The sequence below is a fragment of the Bubalus kerabau genome, chromosome 20 (assembly GCF_029407905.1).
Source record: "Bubalus kerabau isolate K-KA32 ecotype Philippines breed swamp buffalo chromosome 20, PCC_UOA_SB_1v2, whole genome shotgun sequence".
Lineage (NCBI taxonomy): Eukaryota > Metazoa > Chordata > Mammalia > Artiodactyla > Bovidae > Bubalus > Bubalus kerabau.
Window position 1 is genome coordinate 22,846,977 of NC_073643.1, and position 16,506 is coordinate 22,863,482.

General features: G+C 44.5%; 1 long non-coding RNA gene across 1 annotated transcript; it reads right to left on the reverse strand.

Annotated features, from left to right (window-relative positions):
• Positions 1–466: 466 nt before the first annotated feature.
• LOC129635124 (uncharacterized) lies at positions 467–14,555 on the reverse strand. The gene is made up of 2 exons (XR_008706113.1): positions 12,114–14,555; positions 467–906 (listed from the first exon to the last, which is right to left on the reverse strand). It is a non-coding gene; the product is annotated as an uncharacterized LOC129635124 (long non-coding RNA).
• Positions 14,556–16,506: the final 1,951 nt, after the last annotated feature.

Here is a 16,506-nt window from a genome sequence, read left to right on the forward strand (position 1 = left end):
GTATGTCAAGGCTGTATACTGTCACCTTGCTTATTTAACTTCTATGCAGAGTACATCATGAGAAACTCTGGGCTGGATGAAGCACAAGCTGGAATCAAGATTGCTGGGAGAAATACCAATAACCTCAGATATGCAGATGACACCACCCTTATGGCAGAAAGTGAAGAAGAACTAAAGAGCCTCTTGATGAAAGTGAAAGAGGGGAGTGAAAAAGTTGGCTTAAAACTCAACATTCAGAAAACTAAAATCAAGGCATCTGGTCCCATCACTTCATGGAAAATAGAAGGGGAAACAATGGAAACAATGACAGACTTTATTTTGGGGGGGCTCCAAAATCAGTGCAGATGGCGACTGCAGTCATGAAATTAAAAGATGCTTGCTCCTTGGAAGAAAAGTTATGACCAACCTAGATAGCATTTTAAAAAGCAGAGACATTACTTTGCTGGCAAAGGTCTGTCTAGTCAAAGCTATGGTTTTTCCAGTAGTCATGTATGGATGTGAGAGTTGGGCTAGAAAGAAAGCTGAGTGCCAAAGAATTGATGCTTTTGAACTGTGGTGTTGAAGAAGACTCTTGAGAGTTGCTTGAACAGCAAGGAGATCCAACCAGTCCATCCTAAAGGAAATAAGTCTTGAGTGTTCATTGGAAGGACTGATGCTGAAGCTGAAACTCCAATACTTTGACCACCTGATGCAAAAAACTGACTCATTTGAAAAGACCTCGATGCTGGGAAAGATTGAAAGCAGGAGGAGAAGAAGCCAAAAGAAGATGAGGTGGTTGGATGGCATTACGGACTCAATGGACATGAGTTTGAGCAAGCTCCAGGAGTTGGTGACGGACAGGGAAGCCTGGCATGCTGCAGTCCATGGGGTCACAGAGTCGGACATGACTGAGTGACTGAACTGAACCTGGAGAAAAGAAGAATGCAAGAGATACCCACATCAGGGATACAAAAGTCTTTCTCTTATGGAAGCTGGACTAGATTTGTTGACCCCAAAATACAGAACTCATGTCATTGGGTGCACTGGAGGTTCCAGTACACCATCCAGCTCCCCTTACCAGACCCCTCATCTCACGCCCAGGTGGGTGGGACTATTGGCTGCCAGGTTCTCACAGTAGCACCCTTTTGGGGACAATATGCAGTGCCGATGGTCCCACAAAGCCACTGAGTGTATGCTCTGTCCCAGCCACACTATTTGGACCCAAGTTTTTGGTTTTTTTTTTTCATTGGAGGATAATTGCTTTACAATTTTGTATTGGTTTCTGCCATATATCAACATCAATCAGCCATAGGTAGACATATGTCCCCACCCTCTTGAAGTCCACTCCCACCTCCCACCCCATCTCACCCCTCCAGGTCACCACAAAGCACCAGTTTGAGCTACATCCCTCATTCAGCAAATTCCCACTGGCTGTTTTACATATGGTAGTGTGTAGGTTTCCACGCTACTCTCTTCATTCATCCCACCCTCTCCTTCCCCCACTGTGTCCACAGTTTTCTCTAGGTCTACATCTTCTCTCTTGTCCAGCTGGACGTCACTTTTCACATACACAATGACCATCGTAAATCCAGCCCTGCCACCACCACCCCCCTCCCCCGCCATCCCCGATACAGCTCACTTTAATCAGAACTAAAAGTGTAAAAGACTGCAACTTAGAGATAAACAAATGCCCTAATATCCTGATTTTCTCTAGCAGATAGACACAAAACCCAAAAAAGGACACACCAAATATAGCACCTGGGAAATAACGGATCTGGAATTTCTCCCTGTTGGTAATTTTTACATCCCTGAGGCTTCCCTTCACTTCGATAATTTACAGGTCAATGGTTTCCTTTCTCTTCACACACCTCATGTTTGCCTCCTCACTTTAATCAGGGAAAGATGGAGGCAAAAGCAAAGATGTCTGGATACAGCAAAAAGCAGTGATGAAAAGCACTAGACCAAGATCAAATATTTATGCTGTGGCAAACTAGCTAACTGATTGTGATATCAAAGGATAATAAATCATTTTTTACAAGGGAGAAAAAGCAATCAATGTGAACAGTATAATTTGCCTTTCATCAGGTGCTGATTTCTTTTTTCTGGTGTTCATCTAACAATGATCATTTCTGACTTTCTTTTGTCTCGTTTAAAAATACATTTCATGTCCCTCCCACAAGGCAGTCAGATGTGCAGTGTTTTAAACGAGGTTTTGTGAAGGAGACATCGAATTTCATATTTTGTACCCTGTGAAAAGGAACACATGTAGTTCTCTGTAGCCCCTGTCTCTTTTTCAGTGGTTCCTGCTGTGGTTACATGATTGAGAAACTGATTGAACTCGGAGACCAGAGCACTTCAAAGAACAGCCATGTTCAAATTACAGATTTCAGCAAATGAGACTTATGCAAAATTAACAGTAGTCAAATAGCCAGTATTTCTCATCTGTAGCTCCCCAAGTGGGCAGCAGGTAATAAATATAGGTAACAAAAGAAATGTAGAGAACAGGTAACGTAGATAACAAAAGAAAAAAGATAATGAATAATCTGACATCTCTGCCATCAATGTTTTCTAAAAATCTACTCTTTCAGTATTTTAAACAGTACCACCGTGTCGTTGCATTTTTTAAAAAATTTTTATCACTTCAATTATAAATTCTTCAACAAGGTCATACTTAGAAAATAAATTGCCTGAAGGGTTATCATCAAACTGTCAATTTCCAGTGAAAATGACCTGATTCTTACAGAAAGCTTAGTGCATGTGGAATTTGGTTTTTCTGATTTTTTTAAATGTATTTATAAAAGCTTTATCAAGATTTAATTCACATACCACACAATTCATCCATTTTAAGTATACGATTCAATGGTTTTTACTATATTCAGTGTTGATTTTTTTTTTTTTTTTTTTTTTAGTAACCTGTCTTGGGTAATTCTGTTGTTTTTTAATTGGTCTTTTTGGAGAGACTACCCTAAAGAATTTTTAACCTCATGAACTCTGAACTCAAAGGATCAAATACTGCTTTTCTCCCACCTTGTGATTTCTTTGTAAATTTTTATTATTACTTTTGGAAGAATTCTGAAGCCCTCTATGCCTAATGTCAGTACAGAAGTAGTTTAATTAGATTATGAAGAAAAGAAGACATCTTCACTCTGAAAAGCATAGCTGGGCTTTGATACCAGAAAATAAAATCTTTGTTTCCCTCAGTTTCCCTTACAGACATTTCTGAGCTCAGCTCATTGCAGGCTGATCTCTATGACTTCACATTTGCTCAAGGCAGATGATTTATTAGCAGTAGCACCAATATAAACTAATAAAGGAAAAATCTTTATAAAATATCAATGAACCAAGGTTCACTTTACACACCGTGCTGCCTATTATGTGTGTGTGTGTGTGTGTGTGATTTGCATACACGTATCACACACACATTCAGTCATTCAAAGCACAGCTCATAAGTCTGATTGTGTTATGGTTTCCTTTTATAAGAGAGAATTAAACATGAACACTTACTGTTCATTCAATTCCTATACATCATTCCTTCTCACTCTAGGCTTCCTGCACCTCTTGGAGGGGTGGGATCCATGAACCTGTGTTTTAAACAAACTTTCCAGGTGACTCTGATGGCCCAACATTGGGAAATCAAGGGTCCTCTGCCACATACTGAAGACAAGATATTCACAGCAAGCAGTGAATGGCTTCATGGCTGATACTCAGGGAGACGGATGCACTGGAGTTGAATCCCAAACTGCTATTGTCTGAATGTTTGTTTCCTACCAAAACTCATATGTTGAGATCCTAACTCTGAAGGCAATAGTATTAGGAGGTGGAGTCTTTGGTTGTCAGTTAGGACACGAGTGCGACCTTCATGAATGGGATTAGTACCCTTGTAAGAGAACTCAGAGAGGCCCCTTACTGCTTCCACCATGTGTGAATGCAGTGAGAAGACACCACCTATGGACCAGGAAGAGAACTCCCACCAGAACCCACCACGCTGGTACCTGATCTCAGATTTCCAGCTGCCAGACCTGTGAGAAATAAGTTTCTGTTGTTTATATGCAATCCAACTGTGGTAATTTGTGATAGCAACCCCCAAAGACTAAGACACCACACAACTTCAGGAAATTCAGAACACCAACAGGTAACATGGACACCTGTCCAATTCATACACTGGAAGCTGTCACCCCTCTTTTAGCCTGGCCCTCTGCCACTGGACTTCTAAGAGAGATGAAGAAGTACATTTGTCAAAGACAACCTGTGACTCTCCAACCTGGAAACCAGGAAGGCTTCCAGATTCTTCAACCACAGAGCAGAATTGATGCTGATGGCTTTGGAGGCTGGGTCATCACAGGCGAGGGTGCTTCTGCCCCAGGTCTAATGACCCCGAGGCTCCCATGCTTTGAGGAAGCCACACCAGTTCCAGGCACCACACATGTGGAGGAATAAGCCTTCAGCAGAGTCCATCCCCTGCAGTTCCATCACCACCAGCCTTTGATTATTCCCAACTGAGATTCCAACATCCTGGAACACCAACGTGCCATAGAAAGGGGACTATACCTTGTCTGCTTTCCTGACCCACAGAATCCATGGGTATAAATCACTATGAGTAACAGCAATTTATTACACATCAGAGGGCCCGGAGCAAGGGAACAGAATACCAAGTGACCTATGAACATGATGAGAGCCAACGAATTCTGTCAAAGCCTGGAGAACAGGGTGTCATCAGCCAGGCCAAGCACATTGTCCTAAAATCACCAGATTTGGGCTGCTTTCCTCTCTGGTCCAAACAGTACTTCAAGCCCATGGGATCACTCCCAGACAGAACTGCAGGACAGAAAGAATCAGCAAGCAGCAATAATGGCTTTACTGTCTTGTGTTGGCTGCCAGAAGCCCTGTGAAGGTATATCTGGATATGCCCTGCTCCATGGGTAGAGTATGGTTTCCTCAATGGTCTGAACATCAACAGACCCCAGGGCTTGCCGACCCCGAACAGCAATTCTTGCAGGCACAAAGGGTAACCTGATGCCTTTTACTGTTTTCCCCTGGGAATAAATTGTGAGGCTGTGGTGCTACCCAGGCACTGCTCTCTGGGGCCTTTTGGGGGGATATAAAGCACAAGCTTCTTCCTAATATGTATAGTAACACACTACCAATAGTTTTACCAATGAATATTCTAGGTTGATTTCCTTTAGGATTGACTACCATCATTTAACCCCTGCCAGATGGACTGGGATAAACCATTTCTCCTCAACAGCTCCCAAAATAGCAAGACTGTTCCCCTCTTTCACAGAAGTAAACAGCTCTACCACTGTTCTAAGAACTGAGTATTGATCTTCCTCCCTCTCAGATAAAATACCTGTCCCTAATCTTCCCTGGTGGCTCAGTGCTAAAGAATCAGCCTGCCAATGCAGGAGACTCAAGTTCAATCCCTGGGTTGGGAAGATCTCCAGAAGGAAGTGGCAACCCACTCCAGTATTCTTCCCAGGAAAACCCCATGGACATAGGAGCCCGGTGAGCTGTCGTCCATAGGGTTGCAAAGGGGTCGGACGCAATTTAGCAACTAACCAACAACAACAATCTAAGGACAGCAACTACATTTTTTGAGTTTCTGATCTATTCTCTCCCCTGCTGGGTCTGTTGGAATCACAGGGAAAGAATTCTGGGGTAGATTAATGATGTCTGAAAGGGACAGGAGAACAAAGACATAGACCATTGATTTGCTATCCTGCGTCTATTTTAAAACAGGATTACTACAAAAAAAATCACCACAAAAGTCAGTCATACAGCAAAAGAGACACTGATGTATAGAACAGTCTTATGGACTCTGTGAGAGAGGGAGAGGGTGGGAAGATTTGGGAGAATGGCATTGAAACATGTAAAATATCATGTATGAAACGAGTTGCCAGTCCAGGTTCGATGCACGATACTGGATGCTTGGGGCTGGTGCACTGGGACGACCCAGAGGGATGGAATGGGGAGGGAGGAGGGAGGAGGGTTCAGGATGGGGAACACATATATACCTGTGGTGGATTCATTTTGATATTTGGCAAAACTAATACAGTTATGTAAAGTTTAAAAATAAAATTAAATTAAAAAAAAAAGTCAGTCATAAACGAGAAGGGAAAACGTAAACAAATGCTTGTTTTTTTTAAAAATATCATTCTTTTTACACCGCCAACACTCAAGGAAAGAAAAAAATGTGCAAACTGAGTCCCTTTTAGTACACTCCCAGATTCTGCTCCTGATTCTAGTGGGATTAGAGTTAATAAACCTCTGAGATGGAAGATTGAGTTGAAGTTGCTGGCAATCCCACTTCATTTCATTACAGATAATATGTACTCACCGAAAGTAACTCTATTATTCTTCTGACATCTTTTATCTAATTCAGAAATGGGAAGTTCAAGCCATGAGACATGTATGCTGCATGCCAATATATTCAGAAGCTGGGCAAACCCCTCAGCACTGGTTGTTCATGAAATAGGATCTGTGCTTGGCTCTGCTCTGTTTTAGGGGCACCTGCAGGTCAAGAACAGCCTAGAATTGTGAACCTCAGGCCCTGAGCACTCAGTCTCCAGAATGAGCAACAAACTGGCCGTGCTTTAGGCAAGGAACTTCAGGAGGCCTGGACGTTGTATGCGTGCTTCCTCACTCGTGCGTGTGTGCATGCTGTCGCCCAGTCGTGTCCAACTCTTTGTGACCCATGGACTGTAGCCCACCAGGTTCCTCTGTACATGGGATTCTCCAGGCAAGAGTACTGGAGTGGGTTGCCATTTTCCCCTCCAAGAGATCTTCCTGACCCCTGCAGGGATCGAACCTGGGTCCCTTGCACTGCAAGCAGCTTCTTTATCACCTGAGCTACCAGGGAAGCTCTTGACCTGGATGCTAGATGAGTGCTTTCCAGCAACACTTTCTGTGGCAATGATGTTCTATAATCTGCCTATCAAATAAGATACCCCCACGTGCTTATGGAGCACTCATTGTGTGGCTAATGCCACTGAGGAAAAAAATACATTAAAATTTATTAATATAAATTTAAGTAGCCACAGTGTGAGTGTGGTCTAGTGATTTAATTTCTCCAGCCCTCAGTTTTACAGACCTCCCAAATCCGTCTACTTCTATCTCTCTGCCAGCCCTCTCCTCCTCTAATGCAAACTATTTTGGCTGTTCCTACCCAGAATAGACACTATGGCCTTTTTACTGAGTTCAAGCTCGCTCTGCTTGCTGTACAACAGGCCAATGACTCTTAGAGAAGAGGTGTTGAGGTAAGGAAAATGACTTTATTCAGAAAGCCAGCTGACCAAGAAGATGGCAGGCTAGTGTCTGAAAATAATCATCGGAATCTGGATGCCAGATTCTTTCACAGATCAGAGACGGGGGAGGGATGGGGGGGTTGAGAGAAAGCAGGGTAAAAAGGCCATCAGTCTTGTAAACATCTCCTAGAATGGCAAGCCTCAGGCAGGAGATGTGTTCATTTCTCCCTTCCTGCCATCCACAGGTGGACAGGGTTCTGAACAAAGGCACTCTAGTGTACAGTCAGGCAGAGGGGCAGGATTCTCTGAGGCAAACCATTCTGTATGATTACAATAACAAAAGCAACGAAAAGCAAGTCAAAGAAACTGTTCCTACGTAGTCAGAATTGGTTTCCTCCCTGCCACAACAGCTTAATTAATCTCCTTGCTGACTGCGGATGGTGAGCACTAATAAAAATAAAAATTGAACTAAAAAATATCTGTCCATGGCTTCTCAATGCTTTCCAAATGAAGTACAATCATCAGATTGGCCCGCTGATGTGGCCAATGTGTGGTTTGCCGTGTCCTACTTTCCCAGCCAAAATCTCATGCTGAGGCCCTTTTCATCTGGGTTTCAGCCAATCTGACCTGTCTTTGTCCCTTAAAACTCTATGCTCCTGCCTGCCCCAGAGCTTTTGTACATTTTTCCTTTCCCATTCCTTGCCCTCCCTCACCTTCCCCCTCGCTCTCTGCCATATTCACCCTTGTGCATCCTTTAAAACTCAATTCAAGCAGTACTTCTCCAGGAAAGCCTCCAAGACTTCGGTTTCAGCCACGCCCAGACTTCTGGGATCTTAGTTCCTCTATGAGGGATCGAACCCAGGGTCTTGGCAGTGACAGCACAGAGTCCTAACCACTAGACCACCAGGAAAATCCCCAGGAAGGACTTTTTTAAACTTCTGAAAAGAACCCAAGCAACACATACTCAGCAAGGTGATAGCAGGAGACACTCCGGCACCCGCCCAGCCCAGCTCTCCGCTCCCTGGGAGGGCCCCCCTTCCCTGCGGCCCTGCCCCTCCGCACCACCTCACCCCTGAAAGTGTTGGCTGCTAGAGGTGCACAGCTGCCCTTTTTCAGATAATTGCCCTCAGGTGGTAGGAATTAGCTAATAGAAGGAGGCCCTCAGAAAAGAGGCTGCTATCTACATAATAAGCACTAGATATCATGAATACTTCATGGAAACAAAACCACCAACAGAGCAAAATGGTTCCTGGAGGCAAAAAAAAATCTTATTTTTATGCATAAAACACAACTATATCTACAGTACATAAATAGGTATCTAGTCTATCTGTGGCATTAAAATTTTATTGTGGGGGGTTGGAGAGGATTAGGGGAAAATGTCTAAGAGGCACCGTGTGTGCATATGTGTGCTCAGTCCTGTCTTACTCTTTGTGACCCTATGGACTATAGCCGGGCCAGGCTTCTCTGTCCATGGGATTTTCCTTGGTTGGGGGGGGGGGCGGGGGGCAATAATGAAAAAAAAAAAAAAAAAGTTGAAGAATGCTACCCTAGATGGATGCTAACTATGGTGGTGATGATGTTTACTTGCTAATTCATGTCTGACTCTGCAGACCTCCAGGCTCCTGTCCATGGGATTTACCAGGCAAGAATACTGGAGTGGGTTGCCGGTTCCTTCTCCAGGGGATCTTCCTGACCTGGGGATTGAACCTGCATCTTCTACATTGCATGTGGATTCTTTACCACTGAGCTACCTGGGAAGCCAACTATGGTACCTATGGGTTCCAAATGGCCTCTTCTGTGGCTCTGGCAGATTCCAGTCTAAGGACTGGTCAGTCCAGACTGCTCTTCCAGCACCCCCACAGCAGAAGTCAATGCTTCCAGCCTCCTCTTGTTAGCAGCTTATTTACACTTGGACAAGCCTGGTGATTCTTCTCCCCCACCTCCCTCACCCATGCTTTGCATATTATTAAAATCAAATCATCTTGATGTCTGGGCTGAGAGACTTTTACTTCTTTCCTCATTGAAATCTATTTTGAAACTGATGGATGTGTGAAGAACATATGCAATGTAGATTAGCCTCAGAATGACTGATTTTTTCATAATTCTGAGAAAAAGATAAATTATTGCCCTTAGAAGTGTCATCTATCTGCATACAATCTGGGTTAGAAAGAAAACGTCCTTATCCGGACGTTATTATACAGTTCTCAACCCAGCACCAGGAAACAGTGTAATTTGAGACAATGAATATCATCAATGCCATGAATTCCACATAATTGTATTTCATTGAGAAAAAGAAGAATGTGTCTCCTTGTGCGTCTTCGGGTGGGGAGAGGCGGGGAAGAGAGAAGGACTGCACTGTAGCATCTGGACTGTCAGAACAGAGATGAAAAACAGCATAGCCACTCACCCGGCCACTGGGAATGCAGTCACGTGTTCAGAAATGCAAAATATGAACACAGTTAAGCTAAGGTAAAAAGAAATCAGCCTAACAGCTAATTATTCTCTGCAATCCAGCCTGCCCTGAGATCCTACTATGGGCCAAGGGCTGTGGCAGCTGCCCGGTAAATTCACTGCGCTCGTTGAATTACTTCCACCAGTCCTTGTACCAGAAGAAGTCGAGACTGAACCAGCCTGCAAGAAAGTGACAGAGCCAGGATTTGAACCCTGTCTCCCAAGTTTGATATTATGACTTAAGGGACTGGAAGAGGCTCTAGCTGAATAAGTAAGTAACTGGCTCGTCAAACTGAAAAGTCTAGGGGTAAATGCTTCGGGCATGGCGGGATCTAATGACAATGATCAGGCTCAAACGACATGATCAGGATACTTGCTGCCTCTTAGCTCCACTTCCTCTGTGTGGGCTTTTTTTCTCAGGATAGCTCATCCTGTGTGGCAGCCTCTGAAAACCCCAAGCCTAAAATCCTCACAGCTCAGGAACTTCAGTCATTATTAAAAGTGGTTTTTACATTTCTTTCTCTCTGCACTAGTTTCTAGGGAAAGCCTCAAGACTCCGTCTCCTTAGGGCAGCTTGGAACCCGTTGCTGAAGCCGTCACTGCTGTGGGGGCAGGACAGGAAGATGAATGCTCTGATTGGCCAGACTTTGGTCATGTGCCCACCCAACCCCCAAACTGGGGGTGAAGAAAGTGGAATCTTTTAAAATGTGTAGCAATGAAAATCAAGGGGTCCTTCCCAGAACAAGGATTAAGAGGGCAGCAACGCACAGTTCTTACCTCCCCCACCCAAAATTCTATCCTCTTAGCCTACCCTTAAAGCTCCTACCATGCACTAACTCTATAGTGTAAATTGGCTTATTTCTGCAAAGGCACATTCTTATCAGCATATCCTGGGTACCCAGAAGAGCACCTGGTACGTAAGAGCTGTGGAATATTTACTCAGTAAAAGAATGAATGAATAGAAACACCAAACCTGCCTCGCAAGTAAAGGGTTTATGTGATGCGGCCTCTTCGACAGGAGACTAAATGATCAGCACCCCCACTAAATGCTTAACAAATGCTCAGCACCTGTGCATCCAGGCAAGTGGAGAACAAGCCCCCACTCCCATGCCTCCAGCAGCCAGCAGAGGGATTCGAACACCTGCCCCAGAGGGTTGGGAGGAAGCCCCACTGGCCGCCCCTCAACCCAGGAGGGGGACCTGCCACTCACTGCACAATCCCTGAGGCTTCATCATTGACTGGAGACATATTGTTACTTGAACATTTTTAACCAGAGATGTATCAATACATTCTTAGAGAGTGATACAATTAACATCACTGTGCAAAGTTGTTAGAGCTTAAAACTGATCAAGCCTTCATTATATGAAACTTTGATTGTCATTATCATTCACATTTTGCTCTGTTATGCTTTTGTTACAACCTTGTACATATTATACATGTTTATTACCATAAAATTTTCAAAAATGACACATCAAAAAATTTCTAATTTCTAAAGGAGCCCCTCCCCCCAACACGAAGATCCACTTTGTTGACTACCAGGTAAAATAAACGAAAATATTCTAGAGGAAATAATGCCCACAGAACTTTAAAAAAAAAAAAAAGTGCTGCCCGTAAGTGTAGCCTGCTCTTCCACAGACTGGGAAAGCACAGTGAAACATGGTATATTTGTAATAACCTTCTCCTGCACACAGGTGCCTGCTATGTAGCCTATCACCCTCTAACAAAACACTGGATGCTTTAGTAAGACATACAGCGTTTCAAATAAACGCATTAGGTGCAAAAAAGTTGTTGATATTTATTCAAATGCGGTGTTTCCATATTCACTGACATAACAAATCACCAGCCACAGGCATGGTGGTGCCTGGGTTAGTTTTGGTGAAAAAAATCCCCTGGTCAGCAATGTGTAAAAGCACAGGCTGCAGAACCCACCCCCAGGAGATCCTATTCCATAAATCCTAGGGGAGGCCCAAGAATTGGCACTCTGTGTAAGTTCCCAGGTGCTGCTGTTGCTTCAGGAACCAGTTTGAGAACCGAGCTTTTCTGCAGCAAAATTTTAATACTAATATTAATAGTATTTCCAGTGTTTGGTCAGCAGCTACTGAGTGCCCCAGGGGTTCACGGGGCAGTGCAGCAGGGAGTTGGCTAGAAAAGACAAATTTGCTCATTTTAATCAGTCCCTAAAAGGAAGCCTAAGATGCAGGAGAAGCTTGCTCTCCCACAGAGATGCCCACCCCGCCCCACCCCCCACCAGCAAAGATGCCCACCCCCGCAGCTGACTTCTAGACTTATTCTCAAACTGTGGTCCTCTGACCACTGACCTCATGACCCCCCGAAGATGACTGTCTAAAAGTAGCTTCCAAGTCAGGAACATGTTTAGGAATCATACCAGGAGATATTTTTAAGGTGCACAGAAAGAGATTTACTGTGAGGGATTGGCCTCACCTGGTTATGGAAGCTGAGACATCACAGGACCTGTCAGCCACAAGACAGAGATGCGGGAGGCCGGTGTTCTAAGGCCAGTCCAAGTTCTAAGGCCCAAGAACCAAGGCAGCCAGTGGTGTACGTCCCTGAAGATGACTTATAAAACCCAAGAAACAGCAGCACTGAGGTCCAAGGCAGAGAAAGATGGATGACTTTACCCTGCAGAGAGCGAATTTGCAGCTTCTCTGCCCTTTTATGCTAATCAGGCCTGCTGTGGATTGGATGACATCTGCCCATATTGGTGAGGGTGACCTGGATGGCTCAGCCAGGTACCAGGGCTGGAGGTGACAGGAGGACCCATGGTCCAGCCATGCTCTCCTGAGGGACATCCCAACAGAGGCCTGGCCTGGCATCTCCAAATTCAACAGGTTCTTATTTAAATAGGAGACCCACTGCATCAAGGACTGCTGGGTGGTACTTGAATGTAACTAGTCAGTAATAAGAATTCCCTGAGTTCTCTTAGAATCAGGCGATACAACCATAGAAACAGCTGATATACGCAAGAGCAGAAGAAAGGAAAGGATTTGTTAAGCAGAGGCATCCACAGCATGCCAGGCCCTTTACACACACAATTGCTTGAATCCCTGCCAGAACCTATGAGATGGGTATAATTAGCCCCCTTTTACAGATCTGAAGACACTAAGGGTCAGAGATGTTTACTAACAATAGCTGCTGTTGCTGCTGCTAAATCACTTGAGTCGTGTCCGACTCTGTGCAACCCCATAGACTGCAGCCCACCAGGCTCCGCCGTCCCTGGGATTCTCCAGGCAAGAGTACTGGAGTGGGGTGCCATTGCCTAGCCCAGCTAATAAGAAGCCAGAATCAAACCCAACATATTGATTCCAAATACTGCCTTCTGTCTGCCATGTGGGATAATGGAAACAAGGCAGGCAGTAACAAGCAGGAGGCTCAAGGACTCAGAAGCTTCTAGCATCCAGAGTGAAGACTGTTGGTGAGAGACTGTGAAGAGGGACAAACGGAGGAAGTGGTGGTCTGGGAAACTCCCTGGACACTGAGAGACCCCCTGCCACCCAAGCTTTCCGCAGAACAACGTACCTGCCCAACTTCATATTCAAGCTGAAAGTCAAACCACCCACCTGAACCCTGAGGAAGGCCTGGGGTGGAAGTTTCCACGGTTCCACGGTTCTTACTTCCCCTTGTTCTGAAGTGTCATCCCCTGACTCTGACTCATGGTGTTTCCCCAGTTTCACTGTCTGGAAAACAGCAACCCCAAGACACATACCCCTGTGAGTCTTAACTGAATGATATATATGAAAAAGCTTGGTCCTGAGAGGAGGTCCTACAGAGATGCCCAGTTGTCGTCACTGTCATTCATATGTCAATGAGCAGCACACGCCAAGAATCTGATATGTTTCCCAAGGACCCTGAAATTACACTTTTGCACACTGTGTTTAAAACCTGCCAAACACTATTTTTTTTTTTCCCCTGTACCACTGGTGGCTAAGACTGTATTTTTTTAAGACACCATAAGGAAAAGTGAAGCAAGAGTGGTCTCTTGTGGAAGTAAACAGTATGTACAACAATTTATAGAACGTGAATCACAGGGGGTGGTGTTTCAGAAGCAAATTGGTGGGAAATGGCCAGTTTTCAGAGCGGGTGGTTTTTGAAGGTGCAGGCCTGAAATCTGAGCCTTGGGATTCTTTCCTTGGGGCCATGAAAATTTGGTTCCTCCAGTTGGCCGCCAGCCTCCCCCCTCCGCACCCCTCCATCAGCCAGGTGAGTCTGAAGCAGGTGTTCCGGAGATATGTTCTGAGATTCAGCCTTCCAGTGAGTTTCACTGGCTTTGCGTGGGCCATGCAACAGCACTTTCTTCAAGCATTACTGTCGAAGTGGGGCCACGCTACTACAGGCTTTCCTTCCTGGATACCCACTCAAAACCAGGCTGCACAACACGGATGGACCTAGAAATTGTCATACTGAGTGATGTAAGTCCGACAGAGGAAGTGAAATATTATATGATACCACTTGTATACAGAATCTAAAAAAAAAAAAAAAATGATACAAATGAACTTACAAAACATAGACAGGCAAAGAATGAACCTATGATAACTAGGGAGAAGGGTGGAGCTGGGAGAGAGACTTTGGGATTGTCATGTACACACTAATGTTTTTAACATGGACAGGAACCTGCTGCACAGCACAGGGGGCTCAATTCCCTCTTCTGTGATGACCTAGATGTATCGGATGTGGGAAGAAAGGTTCAAGAGGGAGGGAATATGTGTATACTGAAAGCTGATTCACTCCGTTGTACTGCGGAAACTAACACAACATTGTAAAGCAATTAGCTCCAATTAAAAAAAAATACATTACATACACACCTCATATAGTTAAAAAAAAAAAAAAAAAAAAACAAGGACCTACTGTATAGCACAGGGAACTTTGCTCAATATTATGTACAACCTAACTGGGAAAAGAATTTGAAAAAGAATGGCTACACATATAACTGAATTACTTTGCTGTACACCTGAAATGGACACAACATTGTAAATCAGCTATATTCTAATATAAAATCAAAAGTTTTCTTAAAAAAAACCTGGGCTTCGCCATCAGCAGCCCCTCGTTTTGGTATGTGTCCAGGAAAGACAAGGAAGGATTAAGGCACAGGAGGAACAAAACTCAGAGGCTTGGAGGAGCCCCAAAATACTTGGGAGATTTCTCCACAAAGGATGCACATTGTTTTATGTCCCCCTATTTTGATGAATATTTTGCCATTTTTTTAGGCTGTGCCAGACTGGATGATGACTTGTGTTTCAAGATTTGGGAAGCCAATTTCATATACAATGAGTTTATCTATTATGAAATTCGACATAAACACTGATATCATCTAAAATACGCCAACCTTACGAAGAATAAAAGGTGGGCATTCATGCAGCTAAGAACGAACATTGCCAGGACCCCTATGTGCCTCTCCAAGCACACCCACTCCAGGGATGAGCCCCAGACTAACTTTTATGACAATCATCTTACTTTTCTTTGTAGCTCTCACATATGTTTATATTTCTAAGCATACATTTATCTTGAGTTGCCCTTGAACTGCATATAAATGGACCTGCTGTGACTCGCTTCTCTGCTCTATAATATTCCATTGTACAAATCGACTCCTTCTGATAAACATTTGGGTTGTTTTCCATGTTAGCACACAAAACTGCTGAGAACAGTCTCACTGTTGTTTAGTCACCAAGTCTTATCTGACTCTTTTGTGACCCTATGGACTATAGCCCACCAGGCTCCTCTGTCCATGGGGTTTCCCAGGAAAGATACTGGAGTGGGTTGCCATTTCTTTCTCTGGGGATCTTCCCAACCCAGGGATGGAACTCACATCTCCTGCACTGGCAGGCAGGTTCTTTACCACTTGAGCCAGGAGGGAAGCCCCAAGTGTCATACCATCGCCTGATTCCCATAGGCAAGGGATCCTCCAGACTGGAAGTTGGGCGCAGATTTTCTGTAAATAGGAAGATAGTAAACATGTGGAACTTTACAAGCCAGATAGTCCTTGTCTCTCCCAGCTGTCCAACTCCGCCATTGTATCATAAAAGCAACCATGACCAGATGTCAACAAATAACATGACTGTGCTGCAAAACTTGAAACAACAGCAGATGGCAGGCTGGATTTGGGCTATAGTCCCATAGTTTGCTGACTTCTGCTAAAGATGGCCTGCTGAGGAGTGGAAACGCTGGGGCCGCCCCATCGCACAGCTCCATGGCAACCAGAGTGCGCACTGCACATCCTGCTGCAGCCCAGGCTGCTGAGCCAGAGTGTGCACCCGGCTCTGCCGCGTGAGGCCAGACTCTTCCCCGAAGTGGTTTTGCAAGTTTGCATTCCCACCAGTGGAGAATGATGCCCCCTTCACTCACATTCCCATCATCCTTGGTATCAGTCATTTTTGGTGAATTTACAGGTAATACAGTAGTTTGGGTTTGCATTTCACTAGTAAGTGGCTGAGTCCTAATTTCATGCATTTCTGACAGCCACCTTACTCTTCTGTAAACTGAAGGGAAGTCCTTTTTCCTTGGGCACTTGAGTGACAGAAGTCCTGTGCTGCTGTATCTCCTTCGTCCCTGTGCCCAAACCAGGCTTACACATTGCAGAAGCAACGATGTTGATAAATCAAATGATGTCTTAGATGTTTAAAGCTTTCCTACTGAGGAGAGACAGGTGACTAAGACTGGTGGTTGAGGAACTTCCCTGGTGGTTCAGCGGCTAAGACTCTCGGCTCCCAGTGCAGGGGGCTTGGGTTTGCTCTCTGGTCAGAGAACCAGATCCTGCATGCTGCAACTAAGACCTGGCACAGCCAAAAAAAAAAAAAAATACTGGTGGTTGAGGCTGAGGCCA